General features: G+C 41.4%; 1 protein-coding gene across 1 annotated transcript in view; it reads left to right on the forward strand.

Annotated features, from left to right (window-relative positions):
• Positions 1-1,756: 1,756 nt before the first annotated feature.
• The window catches only part of MCTP2 (multiple C2 and transmembrane domain containing 2), a 257,936-nt gene continuing 241,934 nt past the window's right edge, over positions 1,757-17,758 (forward strand). The window contains exon 1 of the mRNA XM_030815066.1: positions 1,757-1,839. The gene's annotated coding sequence lies outside the window, so the exon portion shown is untranslated. The remainder of the gene's footprint in view (positions 1,840-17,758) is intronic.

Raw genomic sequence — 17,758 nt, forward strand, 5'->3', positions numbered from 1 at the left:
GTTAAAGGCAAAAACTTTTGTGTGGGTTCACTTACTATTTTAATTCATTTGTATTCTTAGTCAGCTTTAAAGGTATGATTGCTTCTTCTACCTACTGCTCTTTCTCTTCTTCCTTTCATGCTGTTTTACCCTTACCTCTCTCTGTTCTCTGGTAGGGGCTGTAACCTTTGGCACAGTGGGAAAAGCCAATTTTGCCATAGGCCTCAGCTTGTTCTGAGTCGGCTACTAACTTGACTCATAGCTTCAGGCAGGTTATTTCATGGTTCTGATGCTTATTTTCCTCATCTTGAATCAGCGGTTTTATTAACTGTCTCCTGGTTTGTGAAAATTCACTATGATCACGTGTTACATGCCAATCACAGAAACTGGTGCGAAGTTGTGACCCTCAGTGGTAGCTATTGTTGTAAGTAGGAATCGCATGACAATGGCAGCTGTTTTCTATCACGTCCTCATGTTTTCTAAATTTTTATCCCCCTTTTTCCCATTTCCTACCTTAGTATTGTTAATAGCTAACTTTTAAGTGGTTACCATGGCCCAGGACACTATAATGAGGATTTTATTTGAATTACCTGATTAATTTCTCAGAAAGTATGAGATAGCTATTATTTTAGGCTATTTCATAGCTTAAATAACCAGTTTGTTGAAGTTAAAATTTAGAGAGGTTAAGTGAACTCGTCCATTTACACAATTAGTTGCCCAGGTAGAATTTGATTTGAGGTCTGACTCCAAAACCGGAGCTCTTCATCACCAGTTACACCAACTAAACGCTTCATTTCAGAGCCCGCCTATTCCCAGAGGTCCCATTCCCGTTTTAAGGTTATTTTCTGTAACTCTCTTGTATCTAATTTCAAAAATGCTATTTCCCAGGAGATGAGTCCCTGATCTCCCGGAAGGCATGGATCATACCATACATTTCTTTTCCTAATCCACCCAAATTCCTGCAGCGCACAGACTTAGGCTCATTAACAGACGGGAAAAGAAACTGACCAGGCAGTGAAACCGAGCAGACAAAGTACAATAAGACAATTACAGCAGGAAAGCGGGGTAAAAAAAAAGTAGAAAAAGAAAGTAAGGGAAAGGGGGAATAAATAGCAAATATTCGCTGAGTGCCAACAGTCGCACGGGAGGGTCTTTAGGGTTCTCTGCCGAGTACTCGGGACGGCTTGCTGAGCAGTACGCCGGCCTTATCTCATAGATGAGGCACCAAGGCTCAGGAAACAGTTCTGTGGATCTGGGCGGGCATCTTCCACCCACAGTCGCGCACACGTGGCATAGGTTTAATAGGCTGTCTGGCTGGGGTACCTCTTCCCAGGGTCAGGGCGTTACAAAGGGAGGCTGCTGTCTTCCCAGGAATCTATTAGGGACCTATAGGCGCGAAGAGAACCCTTCTGAGTATCAGCGAAGACAGCTTATTAAGACTTTACGAGTTTGCAAGCCATCCTCGTCCTATTTCCTCACTTCGGACTTTTTGCACACACCTTCCTTTTCCTGTGAGCCAACCCAGACGAATGAGTTACAAGTAATCGCCTTCTCTACGCCCAGCCAGTGCCCAGACCTAGCACAGCGCCTCCTTGCAACACCCGGCTGAGCTCCCGGCGGCAGCGTGGGCGCTTGGGTCGGAGGCTGCTCAGAGGTGACGCGCGGCCGCCTCCTCCCCTTTAAGGCGGGGCTCGCAAGGGCGGGAGGGCCGAGGAAGTCCGGGGGCCCTCGGTGATGCCCCCGCCCCCGCCGCGTCACGGTTGCTCCCTGCGCTCCCGAGTGGCGACCGCAGCAGGTCCCGTGCAGGTGAGGGGCGCGCGCCGGCCCAGCTTTGCAGCCCCCGAACGCGGCCTCGCACAGGTGAGGGCGGTGCCGGGTTCACCTGGCAGCGCGCGTGGGCCGGGCAGCAGGGTCGCCGCCTGGGGGTGGGCGTCTTCTCTCAACCAAAGCTGGGAGCTGGGGACCTGGAGGGTCCAGGATGAGAATTCAGTGGAGGCGCTACCCCGGAGCTGCTTGTGGTTCAGAGATGAGAAAGGTGTCCCGAGGACTGGAGGCAGAAATCCAGGCGAGGCGTACTGGAAGGCGCACTAGGGGAGGGCAGCCTGACCCAGGATTTCTTTGCATTTTAAAGGCCACACATTCAGTCTCCCCGGGGCGCTACGGAGTTAGTCACCGCCACATCCAGGACTCCTTCCACAGAGGTCAGTTCCTCAGCTGGGTGGGCTTTAATACGCTCTCTTCGTAGAGATCCGGAGGTTCAACTTTAATTCTTTGCGCTGACATTTGCTCGGCGACACAAGAGCAGAAATCCTTGGGATAATTGCGTAGGTAACAGTGTCTCAATTCCACTGAAGATAAGTAAGTTAAAAATAAAGACAGTGATGCTGGTGGTGAACTTGAGAGGCGATTAATTTCCGCAATTAGTTCCCCCACTGCACTGTCCATTTGTTAAGCAAATGGTGTGCTGACGGCTTTTTTAAATGATTGGGTTGCCATAAAAGAGGTTTTCTCTAGTCTGAATGAACTTCTGTGCGATGCTGACTGAGGGTTTCAGCCTCTTCTAGATGCTTACAAGAGCTTGATCTGGAAGGTACATGGGTGCGAACACTTAAAGTACCAAGCAGTTTCTCGTTGAACAGTGAGACGTTAGAACACCTGCTTCAGGACGCACAGAATTCAGACACCATTTATTGAAGGATTTGTATGGATTATGATTTCCATTAGCATTCATTTTTGCTTGAGTCAGTAGCATTTCAATTCAACAGATATTTGTTGTACACCTGTCAAAGGGCAGACCTCTGAGAGCCGGGCTGGTGTGCTGTTGGGTAGCACAGGTGTTGATATTAATACAAAGGGGAATTTTAAGGCACTTATTCCTCACAGGTGGGTGTTTAGAAAGAGACCAATGGCGCTGCGCTTTGCCTCAGCAGCACCTGTGTCATCGCTGGTTCTAAGTATTTAAATGCAGGGAGAATGTAAATCTTTGAAGAGTATCTGTCATTAGCCTGATCAGTTATTCCAAAGCAATAAGAATTGTCAAAACCATGCTTAAAATAAAATTATTAAGAATTAACTCTGTGCCAGGCTCCACGTTAGGCACTTTATCTTGTCTGTGAAATCTACAAAGTAGATACTGTTCCGCGGTGCGGACGAGGAACTGAGGCAGAGAGGAGTCCAGTAATTTGTACAGGTCGGTGGTGAATTTAGAAATTGCATGTGGCTATTTCTGAGTGCAGAACTCGTACTTTTTCACTATTCCATGCTGTCTCTAAGATGGAGAGTGTAAATCCGGCAGATTTAATGTAAGAATTCAAATTTCTATTCATAGATCCTATCTCCTGGGGATTAATGGAGTTAAAGTAGCCCTCAGGAATAAAGTGAACACTGTTTTCATTGCACTTGTGTGGTCAAACTATGACCTATCTGTGACAAGTAGATGAACAGCTACCTTTAAAAGATAAAATTTATTATGTGTCTTAACATATTTTGAAAGGCCTGATATATCCAAACAGGGCCAATTAATAAAATTGCATATATATTCTCTCTGTGTTACACATGGAAGGAACAGCTAATTTTCATATTATTTTTGTGCTTTACTATGGACTCCTGCAGAGGTGAGTTTCTCAGCTGAGTGGGCTTTGAAATCAATTTCAGCTTGATTTCTTATAGCTGCAAGATGATTAGCGGTCTCTTGTCACCTGGAAAGGACTTTGTGTTTGTGTAAATCTGTGCTCACACACGAATATATATTTTTCCTTAAACCTATTTCTAGAATTACTGCTTCTGGAAATTGTAGAGTACTACGGTGTGATGGTCTGGCGAGGAATCAAGTTCCTTATTTGACTTTTGAGTAAAGGATTTATAACAACTGACAATTTCTTTAAGTGCATGTAAACCAGGAAAGTAATTTTCAAATTAAAATTATTATACTGTGGAGAATGGAAAGTGAGTGAAAAATAGTCCTCTGAATTCAAATAATATTTCTTGTTGTGGAGAACACTTGCTTTCTTAAAACTTCTCTTGTAATTGTTGGTAATTACACACAAATGGAAGGGGTTTCATATTTAAATTACCTTGAATTGTTGCCCGTTAACTGTTGAGAAAAGGCTTTGCCTGTGATGGGAGGATCAGGTAGAATATTTTGCCTGCGTCAATCTTGGCACAGATTTTTTTTTTTTCCCTCTATCTTCACGTGGAGGTGAAACAGCGAGACACCTTAAACTCCTCTTTAGGAGCTGAGCTGAGCTGTTAAATGCTTCCTAGGAGGTGTTTATAAAAGTGTGCCTGACCTGGTAAGGTGTTCTCATGGGGAGGGAGGGTGGGTGATGAAGGAGCAGAGTATATAGGGGATATGAAGCAGGGGCAGATCCAAGTTTTGTGAGGCCTAAGAGGTAAACAATTTGGAGACTCTCTTTAAGAAAATTAATACAGGCCGGGCGCGGTGGCTCACGCTTGTAATCCCAGCACTTTGGGAGGCTGAGGCGGGCGGATCACGAGGTCAGGAGATCGAGACCATCCTGGATAACATGGTGAAACCCCATCTCTACTAAAAATACAAAAAAATTAGCCGGGCGTGGTGGCGGGCGCCTGTAGTCCCAGCTACTCGGGAGGCTGAGGCAGGAGAATGGCGTGAACCCGGGAGGCGGAGCTTGCAGTGAGCCGAGATTGCGCCACTGCACTCCAGCCTGGGCGACAGAGCGAGACTCCGTCTCAAAAAAAAAAAAAAAGAAAATTAATACAAAATTAGGTGTGAAAGTGAATATGTATTTAAAATGAGAAAAAGAGATGATAATTTACTGGAGATTTCTGCCTGTTTCTGTGGAGATCTTGGGCAATTTACCAGAAATGCTTACAAAAACAGGCGTGCTGATTGCAACCTGGCTTCCCCTCTCCCTGAGAACACTCAGCATCTCCCAGCAGCTTGTCACACCCATGGGGGGCCCTGCTAGTGAGAAGCCCAAAGTTGAAGCTCCGTTACCCTCAAAGAGTGAGAGGGAAAGTTGTGGTTAAAGGCAAAGGACTCATGCTCCATTGAGCAGAGAAGAGACTGCTGGATGGGACAGCAGAGACGCTCTGGACACTCATGTCCAATGAACAATTCTGAGAGCTGGTTTTCAAGACTTTCCAGGTTGGTTTGTTTCTCAGGGATGCCTTTGGCCATTGGCTTTTCCAACTATCAGTCACCATTTATTGGGAGTTTTCTAATGTCCCAAATCCTGAGTAAGGTGAAGTCCTGATTGTCAAGAACTCCCAGTCTCATGGAGCTGATTTCATTGATCACAGTGCTTTGCTATAGGCTTGCATAGAGATGCCACATGAGCCCTGGAGGATTCCTGATGCTTGAGCTGAGTTTGGAGTTACTGTGATGGAGTCCAGGAGGGTCATTCTAAGTGAGCAGAGGGCCATTAAAAGCGCTGGTGGTGGTCGGGCACAGTGGCTCACGCCTGTAATCCCAGCACTTTGGGAGGCCGAGTTGGGTGGATCACCTGAGGTCAGGAGTTCGAGACCAGCCCGGCCAACATGGCGAAATCCCATCTCTACTAAAAATACAAAAATTAGCCCGGCGTGGTGGCAGCACCTATAATCCTAGCTAATTGGGAGGCTGAGGTAGGAGAATGGCTTGAACCTGGGAGGCGGAGGTTGCAGCAGTGAGCCGAGATTGCACCATTGCATTCTAGCCTGGGCGACAAGAGCGAAACTCCATCTCAAAAAAAAAAAAAAAAGCCCCGTGGTTTAGACCCATGCATTCTCCTCCACTGATGTTCTTCTAGTCTGGCAGCACCTACGTACCTGAGATTAACTTGTTAGAAATGCACGTTCTCACGCACCCCGCGTTAGGAGCTCTGCATCTAGAGCACAGTAAATTGTGTTTTAAGAAGCCCTCCGGATGATTCTGGTGCATGCTAAAATCTGAAAACCACTGGTCTTAATATTTAAGAGAACAGATGGGGCATGGAATCCCTTATGGAGATCACTGGGAGGGAACTGAAATTAATAATAATAGTCATATATTAGTGTTGTAATATAATAATTTCATTACTATCACTAACATTTATTGAGCACTCAGGTTGTGCCAGGCATTTTGCTAAGAAATATTAACTCTTAATCTTCAGTACAAACCCTGGGTAAGGCAGGGCTATGATCACCTGGATTGAAATGTGAGAAAACTGAAAGAGAAATAGGAAATTGTCCATAGTCACAGAGCTGCAAAGTGGTTCAGCCAGGATTCAAGCACAGGCTGTCTGGTTTTAGAACCTTCCTTCTCTTTTATCATGCCTGGGAGAGTTTTCACTGATGCCACTGTTGTGTGTTGGCATTGGCCGAGAGGCAGGCCTGGGATTGCTTGGGATACGCCTATTTAACAATCCCAGTCATTTGCTGACTACTGTGGTTAAGAAATTTTTCATTAGAGACAAATTTCCAAACGAGGAAGGAAGAACTTTATTGTCATTTACTCCTAGTGCAGACTTTTAAAATTTCATGAGTGAATAGACATGATTCCATATAAATGATTACATCATGTGGAAATACCATTTCCCATAGCATCATTATTAAGGGCTCATATGGATTACCCAGCGGGGAGTGATGTTGGTGATTATGGAAGGTGGCCTTGTTTCCTTGCTTAGGAATGCTGGGATTTGATCTGATTATTAGAGGCCTATCTCCTAGAGGCCAAGCACCTCCCCAGGCCACAGAGGACTTGAAGGTGATGCTGTGTTTGTTCATTACATTTTGGAAAATAATCAGAAGAGCTGTGCCTTGTCCTATTACATTTTTTTTTTTCTGGTAAAAAAAAAATGTTGCCTATGATTCTATCCTTTTTTTTTTTTTTTTTTTTTTTTTTTTAACCAAATAGCCCCATGGTGTCAGGCAGCGTGAGTAAGAATGTACAGATAGTGACATGGATATGTGTGCGAGTGCACAGAGTGAAGGTTTGCTCTCGGGTATAAACCTAAGGTTGCTGTGCCTTTACTTCCCCTCTAGAAAAAAATGTTTACACAAACATTAATTTGAGTTTATGGTAGGCGGCAGAATCTAATTCTGAGAATGCCAGCTGTGTCATCTATGCATGCATTCATTCATTCATGTGGTCACTGGTTGCCTGCCTAGTTGTGCTAAATATTATGTTAGGCACCAGAAGAGATACAGTGTGACCAAAACAGACACGATCCCCATGGACCGGAACAGAAGTCCTTGTAGTGCAATGTTATGGGAGAACAGAATACATGCCCTCCGTCTGGCAGTGAGTCAGCAGGAAAGGCGCTCATAAGTTATTGTAGATCAGGAGGGAGGTAGGTTATTGGGCTTGATTAAGGCCTTAGGGAAGTGGAAGTGCAGCAGGATTTGAGAGATAACTAGGAAGATTACACAGGTGACCAGGTGGAGGTGGGTGATGAGAGAGAGGGAGGTGCTGGGCCTGCGAATCAGGTTTGAGCCTTGGGCTGCTGGCTTGATGCCAATAACATAAGTCAGTTATTGGAGGAGGAGAAGCCTCTTTTCAGAGAATTGTGACCTTCGTGGACACTGAGTCTGAAATGTCTCGATGACCCCAAGGTAGAGATTTTAGGTGGATAATTGGATAGGATAAAGGTCTGCACTCCAGGAAAGAGGTTGGCAATGTAGAGATTTGAAAGAACTGGTCTTTGGATGGTAATTGAATAATTGACTAAATATCAACCGATTGAATAATGCAGTTGCTATAACAACTGAATAATTCAATCAACTGAACTCATTCTTTAGAGAGTGGAGATGAATCCTCCACTCCCTTTGGCCTTTGAGATATTTGACAGCCATATTTGAGAGGTGGAGGTAGAAGGAGGTCCTCAATGTGGAAAAGCAAACAAGAGCCATTGAAAGCAGTTGAGGACAGGACTAAACTTGGACTTTTTTTTTTTTTTTTTTTTTTTTATGCTGCCCAAATTCTTATCTAAGGGGTCTGGGGAGTCATGCCCTACAAACTATAAATTCTTATCAAATGGGTTTCATTTAACCCTATATATCATGACTTACTTTCCAATCTGACTCTGGCATAACATTGCCTGACAAAGAAGAAAGTAGAAATATTTTACCCCAAAAGTATGTTTCTTTGCCGTATTTTGAAATGGTCCTGCAAAGCTGTCCTTTGTGGGGTCACATGTGCATCTGTAAAGAATCTCTATTAAAGCTAGATCTTTTTCTTCCAGGCCCTCCCTATCCTGAAGAGATTGAGTCTAGCACCTTTTAAGGTCTGAATAGGAAACATTTGTCATCTATTATCTCTAAGGGCAGCCACTAGAAGACTTCAAAGAACCCTGGTCTCCACAATTTTTTATCTTAACCTGAACACTTCCTTTCTACTGATCCCAGGTCTTTAGACAAACTCAACCAATTGTCAATCAGAAAATGTTTACATTTATCTATAGCCTGGAAGCCACCCCCCGCCCCCTGCACTTTGAGTTGTCACGCCTTTTTGAACCAAACCAGTGTATTTCTTGAACATATTTCATTGATGTCTCATGCCTCTCTAAAATGTGTAAAATCAAGCGGCACCCTGACCACCTTGGGCACATGTTCTCACGACCTCCTGAGGGCTGGGTCATGGGCCATGGTCACTCATATTTGGCTTGGAATACATCTCTTAAAATATTTTACAGAGTTTGACTCTTTTTCGTTGACATAGTGGAGTGAGGAGTGAACACGGAGGTTGTTGAAAGCTAGTGTTGAGAATTTGAGCCCGTATAATTTTTATGAGGTAAAACGTTTATCATATATTTTCTTAACTTGTTATTTTCTGTTATAAAAACACATTTTAAATTTATGTATGTCATATGTATCATAAGTGAATCATATCATTTTGTATATTGTGTAGATTGGTCAGTGCTATTTTGGAGGAGATGTTAGAATATTAACTTTTATATAGAATAGATAGGTTTTCTTAGGTGCTCCAAGTAGAAGGCTTTTTTAAAACTGCTAAAAAGCAGCCAGGAGGAAAAAAAAAGTTCTTTTATCCAAAAACTATTCACTGAGCATGTGCTATACATGTTATGTGCTGAAATTTTAGTTGTGAATAAAACAAATAGATCCTCATCCTCTCAGAGCTTACAGTTTAGAGGGGAAACCAGCCAATTTCACAAGTGATTACAATGAAGTGTGCTGTTTGTTAACAGTAAGGGACAGGGTGCTATGAGAGCAGGTGGTAAGGGCCACATCCAAAGTGCCACCTGGGCCTGGCAGGAAGGAGATGGAGAAGCACAGAGGGAGTGTTTTGAGAAATCAGTGGATGGATGCTTTTGAGGAACTGAAAGCCGAGGCTAGTCTGTTTAAGCTTTGTTAATGAAAAGTTATTAATAAGTGGGAATATTCATGAGAGGTCTGCAAACTGATGGGGAAAACTAAAAAGGAAGTATTAAACCTATCTGTGTGACCATGCCATGTTCTGTGAAGGGTTTTGAAGAATCCAAGATACAATGGAGTTGACAGTGCAAAAAAAAAAAAAAAAAAAAAAGAAAAAGGAAGAAAACCTAAAAACAAAAGCACCCAAATTAAAAACAAAAATACCAAAATCAAAAACAAAAATAATGATCGTGTAATGCTTGCTTTTTTTAAGGTGGTGGTTGGGTAACTACTTTTAGCATTATGAAGCATGTTTGGATTTAGTCTGAGAACTTGGGTAACATATCAAAAAAGAACATTATATTTCCTGGATTACAATAACCATTATTGCTATAATAATCTTGCTTAACATAAAAGATATATATAATATATATATGTGGATATATATATGTGTGTGTGTGTGTATATATATATATATATATATATGCTTAGCTTCTTCGGTTTACAGTCTGGAAATGACCTTTGGGATCAGCTGTTCCACCTCCAGTTACCCCTTCATGAATAATCTGGGGCTCAGGAGTGCTGCAGGCTCAATCATTATTTTCACTGGATCAATTGGTGACAACATCTGTTGGGCAGAATCTGTCCTGAGTTCCTTGTCCTACAGCGACAATGCGTCACTTGAAGCTTCTTGTTTGTTGTTGGAACAGGCCCAGTAAATAATTATCTCCATCTCCTTTAAGTCTTTACTTACATGAGCTCCCTCCCCGTCTTCCTTATCTCCTACTTTTTCTGACACTGTGCTATGTTTTGAATTCTGTAGGAGTCCTTGGCGGAAGTTGCGTTCAGCATTTTAGGCCTGTCTAAACAGGTAGAATTTATCTGACATTTCTTTCACTCCCTTAAGCCTCATGTGAGTTGGCACAGAGACATGTAACTTTGGCAAAGAATGAGAAAGAAGGTTCTGGGGAAGTTTTCTCTGTTAGTATTGGACCCAAAAGACACGGTGGGGCTTGGAAAGTATCTGATGAATTGTTTTTAAATGTCATGAACTATCTATGTGCCCCCAAATTATGTTTGATCAGCTAGATGTAGCCCTGATCAGTAATAACAGACTGGTATTTGGTCCTTTTATTAACTACTTCCCCTCCAATTTCCTTTCCAAAGCCATGTGTCAGTTTCTAGCATTGTCACTATGAGCCCAAGATCCAGAATTATTACTTTATTATTTAGTTTTGGTGTTCAGTTGTCAGGCTGTGCCTTTTCATTGGTAGTTTTTTTTTTTTTTTTTTAAGTAGAAATTTTTGCTTTTCCTAGTTTACAGGACACACAGATTTAGCTGCTGTATATTTTATTCTGTGTACTAGCTACCTGATATTTCTGAGCCGCTACTCAGCGGTAGCATTATCTTAGTCATGCTAATTCTCTTAGGAACCCTACTAGGTAGGAATCATCTCCATTTTATTGAAGGGAACACTGAGACTCAGAGAAACCTAGAACTTGCACAAGGTCACCCAACTGGGTTGGAAATCTGGCCTATATCTTTTTTTACTTTCCACCCCTGTTATTTGATTTCAAGCTAGTGCTGTTTCAACCATTGCACTCTGTTTTGCATCCCAGGGAAATTATTTCACCACGAGACTTGAAGGGTTTCAAGACCCATTCCAACTAAGATTTCAGAAATTCATCTACCTCCTGAGTTTGGAAGGAGCTGTTCTGTGCATTCTCAGGCTCAATGCAAAGGTGAAATCCTTCATGACAGGGGAGGCTTTAAAACCACATCCATGTAGACCTGGAATCCTGCTAAACCCTGTTGTGCAGATAAACACAGCGTGGTCTTGATAAATATGTCATTTTAGAGCAATTTCCTGCCAGATGACTGTGTATATATGAACCTGGGTAATCTGGAAAAGTCTCTATCCTTTATCTGATCCAAGTAATGCTGTAAACAGGATTGCTAGCTTTGTATAACAAAGCTAGCGATCACATCTAAATATTACTACACTTAATTCCTAAGTGTTCATGTGAGAACAATTTCATTGTGTTTTTATGTTTTTGAATGATGTAACCTTTTAAATATATGCAGACGTTGACATTTCAAAACCCAGGAAAATTCTTGTGGTGCTATTGATTAGATCAAGGTACTTTTTTTGGTATGTATTTATTATTAGCATTAAGACACACTTATCAAATAAGATCTTTTCAGGATCCAGAGTATACAAACGTGGTGGATGTTTTGGTTATCGTGGTCTTTGAGAAGCTGGGGTTACTTCTCTGAATACTCCACTTATCCCCAGCAGAGCTTCTGAGATATCTATCTCCTAGGGATCCTCCTTTAGTTTCACGTAGAGTCTTTCCAGGATGTGAGAGCAGATGCCGAGGCTGGTGTAAATGGCCAGGGAAAGTAGTGGAAGAATGTAACTAATACTCCCTGAGACCCTACAGTCTGATGTGCCGGGCACAGCCTCATCTGCTTTTGAGAACACTCATCGGTGTTGTTTATATTCATTCCGATAAGAAGCCATTTTACTATAGGTTATGAATGGTAATTTTGTATTTTTGTTTAACCTATTTTCTAATGTAAATTTTGCTGACCAATTCTGGATGTCTCGTTTGTGCGATTTTGGTCGTTTGCATGCTTTGTAGTAATATCCTAAATCTGGCCAGTCTGAAAACCAGGTCTTGCCTGTCGATATCTTTTTGCTGGTGGCTGTGGGTCAGAGCTGACTGACTTAGTACTTACACGGCATTTGTATTATTGTTGCTTTTTAAAGTATGTGATTAAGCATAGGATAGAATAGTATAGAACAATACTATGTGCTGATGTATGAATACAGATATATATTTGTTTTTCTGGAAATGACTGCTAGAAACTTACAAGTGGTTCCTTTGTGGAGATGGTCTAGTTTGAGCTAAGTCACTTTTTATCCTGTGCCTCTAGGCACAATTACAGTTTCCTAAGGCATACCTACCTTAAAAAAAAAAAAGTTACCAGGTTTAATTCCGTGGTGAGATAATAGGGCTTTTTATTTTTGTCTTTAAAATGTCATTTAAAAAAATTATCCTTGGACCTGAGAATATTAAACAGACTTTGAATTTGTTTAATATTTTATAGTTTTTTAAAAGTCTGGCATTTATTATTAGATTTTATTAGTTTCTTTGAGATCAGGAGAATTAGCACTACTGTGTATGGTTGTTGAAATGATTAAGGAGAGAAAGGTTCCGAGTTATTCTCTCCATTCAACAAGAGTTACTGTAGGCCACTTCTGATGAGGTAGGCGCAGAGTGGAACCACTTAAAACATTTCCACTCCAGTGAGCAAGTTATGAAGACCTATGCTATGGCTTCCTCAAACCACCTTGTTACTGGGGAAAGTCTGGGTTTTGGATTCAGACAAACCCCAGCTCAAATATTAGTTCTGCCATATATTAGCTGTAGGACTTTGACGTCTCTGGAACTCAGTTTTCTCATTTGTAAAATGGAGATGAAAATACTTTGAGATGCCTGTGGATATTAGTAATAATACATGCAGACTGCCTTGCACATAATAGATACTTCATAAATTTCTATTATTCAAGGAAAAGAGGCAGTCTGGATTCTTCGTAATAAGCAAACCTACAGAGGTTTGGGTAAGTGCGTGCCTACGATGTTATGGCAGCTTTCTCAGAGATCAGACATCTGTGCACTGCTGAGGGTTTTTCTACATTGCCTTCTAACCAGGATAAGGATGAGAAAGCATGGTAGGATCTGATGCTAAATTACAGTATTAAAAGAAAAAAACAAGAGGCAAATTTTTGGCCAGTAACAATTTTAAAAATCTAGTCTATTTACCCAACTTGAGGCTGTTATTTTTAGAGATGAGACACTAGACACTAAAAGTTTTTTTTAAACTTTAGATTTTTATTTTCATTTTAAAGATGTTTTTCCCTTTTGCATTTTTAACTAAGTTTTGAGGTCAGAAAGCGAGTATTGGACGTGCACATATCCTATTGGCAGTGCTGGGTTTAGTGGTTTCTTGGTGATGACCGTATAATTTGATGAAAGCCTGGCCACTTCTGGGGTTAGCTGACAGTGTTTCCTAAATATATATAATATATATATATGACATATATATAGGAAATATATATAGGAAATATATATATAGGAAATACATATGTAGGAAATATATATATAGGAAATATATATAGGAAATATATATGGGAAATATATATATAGGAAATATATATATATAGGAAATATATATATAGGAAATATATATAGGAAATATATATAGGAAATATATAGGAAATATATATAGGAAATATATATATAGGAAATATATATATAGGAAATATATATATAGGAAATACATATATAGGAAATACATATATAGGAAATACATATATAGGAAATATATATATAGGAAATACATATATAGGAAATATATATACACACAAAAGAGTACCTCTGAAGGCTTTGGAAGGTGAAACCTAGTCAGTGGCTTCATTGGAGCACATACCTACATTTCTGATTGCTCCCCCCCCACCCCAGCCAAAAATATTGATTAACTATGATTTCACGTTTAAACAGGGCAATAGAGAAAATGGAAATGTTTTCTAGTTTCAAAAACTTGTCTCCTTGGAGTGTCAAGCTTCATCTTCGTGAAAAGATTATTAGTGGTAACCTCTTCGGAGCAGAGAGGATTTTAAAGGCAGATGAGGTCTGTGTAGGCTGAGAATGGGGAGGAAAAATGTGGCCTGAGTCTGGAGGAATGGGAGGGACTGGCTGTCAAAGGCTCGGGGAGAGCCTTTATTTCACTCTTATCTCTGTTCCTCTAACATTGTGTAGCCTCTTGGAACTTTGCTGAAGGACCCTTTGCAATGCTACACATATTAGGAATGGACACTGAAACCGTCACCTACAGGAAATGAGGTGTCAGAGACTGAAGGACAGGTGGCTTAAAGGTCAAGCATGTGGAGCTGAGCTGATGGGCCTGAATCTCAGCTCTACTATGTAGTAACTGTGTGTCACTGGGAAAGTTACTTAAGCTTTCTGTGCCTCAGTTTATTTGTCAGTGAATGAGGCTTCTAATAGTACCTACCTTATAGAGTTATGAGGATTATAGGACAGTATTTCTAAAGTGCTTAGTACCTGATGCCTGAGGCACCGTAGCCTCCCCGTAAGGAGTAGCTGCAGTGGCTGATGCTCTTGTTGTTTGGAAATATTGATGGTGGAGAGACTCATTTAACTTTAATGCCATATAGTATGTCATGTTTACCTCCCTTAATAGAACCTAATAATTGCTTCATATTTAAAACCTCATTTGCAGTATTTTAGCTCAGTGGGAAGATTGATTTGGATGTTTTTAATCATTCTAAGCCTTTGTTCTAGCCGAGGCTCTGTGAAATGGGTTGCAAAATCCACAGACGGAGGAATGATAGAAAACTAGGGAAAGTTCATTTGGGAATTATCAATTTAAGCTGTCACATGATAATGTCCACTTCATCGTGCTGACACTGGCATTGATGGAATCCAAGTGGTGGAGAAAAATCGATTTAATCTTTTTAAAAGATGATGGTTTTAATATTGATAAGTGTTCTTTACCTTTTCATTTGAGAGATGCTGCTATAATGGAATGCCTTATAAATACTAATGAGTGCCGACTGCCATCTTTGATAGTGAGTAACTCCTTTGAGTATTTTAAGACAAACTCCCATGATCTGGGCAAATGTCACGTTAACGCATTCCAGACAGGTTGAGAAATATATTCATTAAATCATGCTTCACGTGAGTGTAGGAAGAGTTTATTAATTTATATGTAAAAACCTTTGTAGATTCACAGGCCAAAAAAGGGCTTAGGGGGTGTGTGTGTGTGCGCGCGCGCGTGCGTGAGTGCATGTGATTCCTTTTAATTCATCTGTGGCAGTTTTTTCTCCTTTGATTGAGACATTTGGATCAGTTCAGAGGGCATTGGACGCACATCAGTCAGCTCCTCATGACTGCTTCCTGGGTGCCTCACCTGCTGCCCTTTCTTAGTCCCCAACCTGCTGGGGATTTCCAGCTGTCTCCAGGATCCTCAGGATTGAAAAGGATCTCTGCCTACTGAGATCCAAATGTTAATGGAAAGAGCGGATAGAGGGATGGGCTTTAGACTTCTGCCACCATGCCCGGTGCTAGGATCCTTCAATTCTTGGTTGATATTGTCTGAGATCACTTATGTGGGCCTTACTCTGTTGCGGAGTTCAGGGGCTTCATTGTCGACCTGCTGATGGTGATTTTGTAAGGATGTTAAGAGGAGTGGGTCATTTCATTATGAAATGATTGGGAAAAACCAGACGGGATGTCCAAACAGATAAAACAGGCGCATCCTCACCGTAGTTTACTCCCTGACCTCCAATCAGTAAGACTGATGATTGTTACTAATTTAATGCCTCTGTAAAAAGCTGCTCTGTACCTTATCATAGAGCAATAAATATGTATTACACAACGTGTTTTTCCAAAAAGCTTAACAGTTATGAGGCTCTGTAGGTTGATGAACTCCACTAGTCTCTAGGCAGGTTTGGATTTCTAGTAAATATTCAGTCATGATGTTAATAAAACGAATCCTCTTCTGAATTCATTCATTTGTTCCTTCCATCAAAACTTATCTGCAATGTGCCAGGTATTGATGTGGGCTAGGAAAATCCAGTCTCTTCCCCTCAGGGCACTTACAGTATTGCAGGGTGGTATTGAGGAGTAGATTAGGAGATTAAGTGAATAAACTAACAAGATAATGTTGGATCCTTAGGGCCATCAAGAATGTGAGGTGTGGGCCGGGCGTGGTGGCTCACGCTTGTAATCCCAGCACTTTGGGAGGCCGAGGCAGGCGGATCATGAGGTCAGGAGATCAAGACCACGGTGAAACCCCGTCTCTACTAAAAATACAAAAAATTAGCCGGGCGTGGTGGCGGGCGCCTGTAGTCCCAGCTACTCGGAGAGGCTGAGGCGGGAGAATGGCGTGAACCCGGGAGGCGGAGCTTGCAGTGAGCCGAGATAGCGCCACTGCACTCCAGCCTGGGCGACAGAGCGAGACTCCTCTCCAAAAAAAAAAAAAAAAAAAAAAAAAAAAAAAAAAAAAAAAAAAAATGCGAGGTGTGATGAAATGATGACATGGAGGTGCTGCTTCACACTAGAAGGTCAGGATTAGAGTTAGGCTTGGGGTAGAAATTGTTAAGGAGGTGATTCCCGATGTGGGACCTGAAAGAGCCAGGTTTTTGATCTGTGCAAAGGTCACATTATATAACTAATAACAGCCTTGAATAAGGAAACAAAATCCCTACACTTGCACCCCAAGTGTCTGATGCACCCATTTTCTCCTTATGCTAGGTTTCTAGCTTTATACTCCACACAGGCATTACCCTTCCACCAAGCAGAACTGAACCATCTCGAAATAATGGGCCTCTTCCAGGCAAGGACTTCACTGTGGCCCAGTAGAGCCTACCTTCCTTCACACAAACCAAGTTGGCTGAACTTTGCTGCTAATGACAGCTCCTTCTGTGTTGACTTTCCAATTACATTGGCCAGTCAGGTAAGCCTAGAGCTGTGGCCAGCCTTGCTTTAACTTTCCCTTGATGCTTAAAATACGCTTTTTTTGCTTGTTGCTTTTAGCTCTATGTAAATGCCACACTGTCCTGTCATTCTCAGGCTGTCAAGATTCTGCCCGCTTGTGTCAAGATACTTATTGGAAATTAGAGCTTCCTCTACTTTTAGTCTGAATCTTTTCAACACTGGATTTTTATATGATTTACGAAATTTGAATTGTTTGGTGAACGATGAGCCAAAGCAGACAGTGAGGCTTTGCAAAGGTGCAAGTGTCTTAATCAAGAACCCTTCCTGCTTGGTCCGTGGAAACTTACCCAGTGGTGTAAACCCTGCCACGGTGGCTTACACAGGTTCTCTGAGCTTCTTGTTGATTAACTCAGTATAGAACAGTATGCTTTGGGTCCTGAGAGTCAGAAGGAATGGTAATACAGAATTGTACCTTTATAGAAAAGCAGAAATTTACTAAATTAAATGTTAAACTCGAGCTTAAATGCTATTCAAGCACTTGTGTTGTGCAGATAGATGCCTGTACTGATTGTTCTCTCTCTGGAGCTTCTGTTGTGTGCAGAGATGATAAACATGATAATATTTTATCGCACATAAATAGGAGTTAACAATCTAGGAATAAACACATTAAATAGATATCTGTCTTGATTTCCTGTAATATGCCTGTACTATGTGAAGTGGTTTCATTTATTTTGCAGAGCACTGTGTTATTTAGAATATTCTAAAACTATATGTGGACTTTTCTATATTGGCTGTTAAATAAGAACTAATTAGCTGTGCCATATCTTGAGTTACCAAGGCCTCTTGAATTGTCTTAAAGAAAGTTGTAGGATATTTCTGGTCCTTCTATAGGATCTATGTTTCTGATATTTGTGCTGAGATGGAGATGGTAATACCAGCC

The sequence above is a fragment of the Nomascus leucogenys genome, chromosome 6 (assembly GCF_006542625.1).
Source record: "Nomascus leucogenys isolate Asia chromosome 6, Asia_NLE_v1, whole genome shotgun sequence".
Taxonomy (NCBI): Eukaryota; Metazoa; Chordata; class Mammalia; order Primates; family Hylobatidae; genus Nomascus; species Nomascus leucogenys.